Genomic DNA, 6,312 nt, shown 5'->3' with positions numbered 1-6,312 from the left:
TAACGCAGTATACCTGTCACCCTGTCTTCCCTGCACGAACCCCCTCTCCGTAATTAACTACTGCATGATTGTTACAGGAGTATCGGCCTCCCCTGCTCAACTGTTCAGGCCCCCCAGCTTGTATTGGTTTCTGCTGAGTCCTCAAGGCCTGTATAGCCGGGACCCGCGTGAACTATCGTGCCCGGCCCAACTTTTTTTTTTTTTATTTTTTTTTAATGAAAAGAATACTAGCCAACCTTTTAAAATGTTAGTTAGGAAGACAGAAAAAACCACAAATGGTATCTTAAGAAAAATAGGCTAAGCCGTCAGTGCTAGCTCATGCCTGTAATCCCAGCACTTTGGGAGGCTCAGGCGGGCAGATCACTTGAGATCAGGAGTTCAAGACCAATCTGGCCAACATGGTGAAACCCCGTCTCTACCAAAAATACAAAAATTAGCCGGGAACGGTGGCAGGCGCCTGTAATCCCAGCTACTCGGGATTCCCTTCTTGACAAAAAATATAAATATTAACTGAGTATAGTGGCCCATGCCTGTAGTTCCAGCTGTTTGAGAGACTGAGACGGGAGGATTGATGAGCACAGTAATTTCACGCCAACTACTGCACTACAGTCTGGGTGACAGAGTGAGACCCTGTCTCAAAAATAAATAAAAAGAGTTAAACCGATACAACCTTTCACAAAGCAATTTGACAAGTATGTATACAATTTTTAAAATAAATATGTATGCTTTTTTTTTTGGAGGCAGAGTCTCACTCTGTTGCCCAGGCTGGAGTGCAGTGGCGTGATCTCAGCTCACTGCAACCTCCGTCTCCCAGGTTCAAGCGATTCTCCTCTCTCAACCTCTCGAGTAGCTGGGATTACAGGTGTGCACCACCACACCCGTAATTTTTGTATTTTTGTAGAGACAGGGTCTCCCCATATTGGCCAGGCTGGTCTCGAACTCCTGAACCAAGACTGGCCTTATATGCTTATTTTTAAAAACCTTGAGGCCAGGCACAGTGTGGCTCATGCCTGTAATCCCAGCACTTTGGGAGGCCAAGGTGGGTGGATTACGAGGTCAGGAGTTCAAGACCAGCCTGTCCAATATGGTGAAACCCCCGTCTCTACTTTAAAAAAAAAAAAAAAAAAAAAAAACAGGCCGGGCACAGTGGCTCAAGCCTGTAATCCCAGCACTTTGGGAGGCCGAGGCAGGCGGATCATGAGGTCAAAAGATCGAGACCAGCCTGGCCAACATAGTGAAACCCCGTCTCTACTAAAAATACAAAAATTAGCTGGGCATAGTGGCGCGTGCCTGTAATCCCAGCTACTCAGGAGGCTGAGGCAGGAGAATTGCTTGAACCCGGGAGGCAGAGGTTGCAGTGAGCCGAGATTGTGCCACTGCACTCCAGCTTGGCGCCTGGGGACAGAGTGAGACTCTGTCTCAAAAAAACAAAAACAAAAACAAAAATTAGCAGGCCGTGGTGGTCCATGCCTATAGACCCAGCTACTCGGGAGGCTGAGGCAGGAGAATCACTTGAAGCTGGGAGGTGGAGGTTGCAGTGAGCTGAGATCGTGCCACTGCACTCCAGCCTGAGTAACAGAGCAAGACTCTGTCTCAAAATAAAAAATAAATAAAAATAAATAAAAATCTTTTAAAATCTTTATTTTGGGATCATTGTAACTGCACAGGAAGTTACCACGATAGTACAGGGAGGTGATTTGTGCTCTTTACCCAGTTTCCCCCAATGGTTTTATTTTAGTACAATTTTAACAGCTTTATTGAGATATAATTGACAATTCCTAAACCACACACTTTTTTTTTTGGAGACAGAGTCTCACTCCTTGCTCTCCCAGGCTGGAGTGCAGTGGCACGATCTCAGCTCACTACAACCTCTGTCTCCCAGGTTCAAGTGATTCTCCTGCCTCAGCCTCCCAAGTAGATGGGATTACAGATGCTCGCCACCATGCCCAGCTAATTTTTTTTTTTTTTTTTTTTGAGACCAAGTCTCACTCTGTCACCCAGGCTGAAGTGCAGTGACAGGATCTCAGCTCATTGCAAACTCCACCTCCCAGGTTCAAGTGATTCTCCTGCCTCAGCCTCCCAAGTAGCTGGGATCACAGGTGCTCGCCACCACGCCCAGCTAATTTTTGTATTTTTAGTAGACACCATACACAGCTAATTTTTATATTTTTAGTTTCACCATGTTGGCCAGGCTGCTCTCAAACTCCTGACCTCGTAATCCACCTGCCTTGGCCTCCTAAAGTGCTGGGATTACCGGCGTGAGCCACAGTGCCCAGCTTTTTTTTTTTTTTTTGAGACCAAGTCTCACACTGGACTGGAGTCCAGTGATGCAATCTTGGCTCACTTCAACCTCCGCCTTCTGGATTCAAGCAATTCTCCTGCCTCAGCCTCCCAAGTAGCTGAGATTACAGGTGCCTGCCACCATGCTCCAGCTAATTTTTGTATTTTTAGTAAAGACAAGGGTTCACCATGTTGGCCAGGCTGGTCTTGAACGATTGACCTTGTGATCTGCCCCTCTCTGCCTCCCAAAGTTCTAAGATTACAGGCGTGGGCCATTGCACCCGGAGTTGTTGTTTTTCTAATATAAATATTGTAGAAGATGTTGTTTATTTAGAGAGGGGTTTTTGCTACATTTTCCAGGCTGGTCTTGAACTCCTAGGTTCAAGTGATCTTTCTGCCTCAGCTTTCTGAGTAGCTGAGAATACAAGTGTTCAACACTACACCCAGCTTCCATTCTCCTGTTAATAGGATTTGGGTTGTTAACAGTTTGGGGCCATTATAAATAAAGCTGGTATGAACATTCTTGTACAGTCTTTTTTTTTTTTTTTTTTTTAAAGAGACAGAGTCTCGCTATGTTGCCCAGGCTGGATTGCAGTGGCTATTCACAGGCGTGATCCCACTGCTGATCCGCACGGGAGTTCTGACCTGCTCCATTTCCTACCTGGGCCGATTCACACCTCCTTAGGCAACCTGGTGGTCCCCCACTCCTGGTCCTGGGAAGTCACCATGTTGATGCTGAACTTAGTGCAGACACCCGATCACCATAGCGCACCACAGCCTAGAACCCATGGGCTCAAGCAACCCTCCCACCTCAGCCTCCCGGATAGCTGGGACTACAGGCATGCGCCACCGTGCCTGGCTCTTGTACAAGTCTTTATTTGGACTTAAACTTCCATTTTCTTGGAGTGGAATTGCTGGATCATATGGTAGAGGAATTTTAAATTTTTAAGAAACTGCTAAAATATTTTCTGAAATGGTTGTATTATTTAACACCCATCTCAGCAGTGCATGAGAGTTGTTGTTGCACCACATCCTCACCAATACTTGATATGGTCATTTTTTTTTTTTGAGACAGAGTTTCACTCTTGTTACCCAGGCTGGAGTGCAATGGCGCAATCTCGGCTCACCACAACCTCCGCTTCCTGGGTTCAGGCAATTCTCCTGCCTCAGCCTTCTGAGTAGCTTGGATTACAGGCATGTGCCACCATGCCCAGCTACTTTTTTGTATTTTTAGTAGAGACGGGGTTTCACCATGTTGACCAGGATGGTCTCGATCTCTTGACCTTCTGATCCACCCACCTCGGCCTCCCAAAGTGCTGGGATTACAGGCTTGAGCCACCGCGCCCGGCCTTTTTTTTTTTTTTTTTTTTTTTTGAGCTGGAGTCTTGCTCTGTCACCCAGGCTGGAGTACAGTGGCATGCTCTCAGCTCACTGCAACCTCTGCCACCTGGGTTCAAGCGATTCCCCTACCTCAGCATCCCAAGTAGCTGGAATTACAGGTGCGTGCCACCAAGTCCAGCAAATTTTTGTATTTTTAGTAGAGACAGGGGTTCAGCATATTGACCAGGCTGGTCTTGAACTCCTAACCTCATGATTCACCTGTCTCAGCCTCCCAAAGTGCTGGGATTACAGGTGTGAGCCAACTTGCCCCGCCAAACTTTTTTTTTTTTTTTTTTTTTTGAGACAGAGTCTTGCTGTGTTGCCCAGGCTGAAGTGCGGTGGCATGATCTTGGCTCACTGCAACCTCCGCCTACTGGGTTAAAGTCAGTCTCCTGCCTCAGCCTCCTGAGTAGCTAGGATACAGGCACTCGCCACCACACCAGGCTAATTTTTGTATTGTTAGTAGAGAAAGGTTTTCAGCATGTTAGTTAGGCTGGTCTCGAACTCCTGACCTTGTCATCTGTCCGCCTCAGCCCAAAGTGCTGAGATTACAGGAGTGAGCTACAGCACCCGGCTCAGTCTTTTTAATCTTAGACGTTCTCATAGATGAGAAATGGTGTGTCCTGATTTAACATGTATTTCCCTAAAGACATATAATGTTGAGCATCTCTTCATGTTTGCTATCTGCACTCTTCTTTCTCTTTCTTTCTTTTCTATTTTTTTTTTTTTTTTTTTTTTTTTTGATACAGAGTTTCGCTCTTGTTACCCAGGCTGGAGTGCAATAGCGCGATCTCGGCTCACCGCAAACTCTGCCTCCTGGGTTCAGGCAATTCTCCTGTCTCAGCCTCCTGAGTAGCTGGGATTACAGGCACCCACCACCATGCCCAGCTAATTTTTTGTATTTTTAGTAGAGACGGGGTTTCACCATGTTGACCAGGATGGTCTCGATCTCTTAACCTCGTGATCCACCCGCCTTGGCCTCCCAAAGTGCTGGGATTACATCTTTTCTATTTTTTAGACAGGGTCTCACTCTGTCATCCAGGCTGGTGTGCAGTGGCACGATCTCAGCTCACTGCAGCCTCTGCCTACTGAGTAGCTGGGACTACAGGCACCTACCACCACGCCCAGCTGATTTCTGTATTTTGAGGTAGAGACTGGGCTGCGCATGTTGGCCAGGTTGGTCTTGAACTCCTGACCTCAAGTGTCCATTCACCTCAGCTTCCCACAGTGCTGGGATTATAGGCATGAGCCACTGTACTTGGCCTTCTTCTTTTTTTTTTTTTTTTCCTTGAGATGGAGTCTCATTCTTGATGCCCAGGCTGTGCAATGGTGTATTCTCAGCTCACTGCAACCTCTGCCTCCGGGTTCAAGTGATTCTCCTGCCTCAGCCTCCTGAGTAGGTGGGACTAAAGGTGCATGCCACCACACTTGGCTAATTTTTTTTTTTTTTTTTGAGACGGAGTTTTGCTCTTGTTACCCAAGCTGGAGTGCAATGGTGCGATCTTGGCTCACCAAAACCTCCGCCTCCTGGGTTCAGGCAATTCTCCTGCCTCAGCCTCCTAAGTAGCTGGGATTACAGGCACGCACCGCCATGCCCAGCTAATTTTTTGTATTTTTAGTAGAGACGGGGTTTCACCATGTTGACCAGGATGGTCTCGATCTCTTTTTTTTTTTTTTTTTTTTTTTTTTTGAGACGGAGTTTCACTCTTGTTACCCAGGCTGGAGTGCAATGGCGTGATCTCGGCTCACTGCAACCTCCGCCTCCTGGGTTCAGGCAATTCTCCTGCCTCAGCCTCCTGAGTAGCTGGGATTACAGGCACAGGCCACCATGCCCAGCTACTTTTTTGTATTTTTAGTAGAGACGGGGTTTCACCATGTTGACCAGGATGGTCTCGATCTCTCGACCTCGTGATCCACTCGCCTCGGCCTCCCAAAGTGCTGGGATTACAGGCTTGAGCCACCGCGCCCGGCAATTTTTGTATTTTTAAAAAAAAATTTAAATATTTTTAGTATAATATTTTAGTAGAGTTTTCATCATGTTGGCCAGGCTGGTCTTGAACTCCTGACTTCAGGTGATTCTCCCAGGTCAGCCTCCCAAAGTGCTGGGATTACAGGAGTGAGCCACCATGCCTGGTGGTACCTGGACTTGTATTGTCCGTTCTTTTTTCTTTTTTTTTTGAGACGGAATCTCACTGTCGCCCAGGCTGAAGTGCGGTGGCCCAATCTCTGCTCACCGCAACCTCTACCTCCAGATTCAAGCGATTCTCCTGCCTCAGCCTCCCAAGTAGGTGGGATTATAGGCTTCTACCACTGTGCCCTACTAATTTTTGTATTTTTAGCAGAGATGGGGTTTCGCCATGTTGGCCAGGCTGGTCTCGAACTCCTGACCTCAGGTGATCTGCCCGCCTCAACCTCACAAATTGCTGGGATTACAGTTGTGAACAACAGTGACTGTCCCTATTGCTCATTCTTTATTGTACTTCTTTTTTTTTATGGGATGAAGTCTCACTGTTGTCACCTAGGCTGGAAGGCAATGGCTCAATCTCGGCTCACTGCAAACCTCTGTCTCCCCGGTTCCAGCAATTCTCCTGCCTCAGCCTCCCAAGTAGCTGAGATTACAGGTGACTGCCACCATGCCGAGCTAATTTTGTA

Source organism: Saimiri boliviensis, chromosome 2, assembly GCF_048565385.1.
Source record: "Saimiri boliviensis isolate mSaiBol1 chromosome 2, mSaiBol1.pri, whole genome shotgun sequence".
In the NCBI taxonomy this organism is placed as follows: Eukaryota; Metazoa; Chordata; class Mammalia; order Primates; family Cebidae; genus Saimiri; species Saimiri boliviensis.
Note: the sequence above shows the minus strand (reverse complement) of the source record.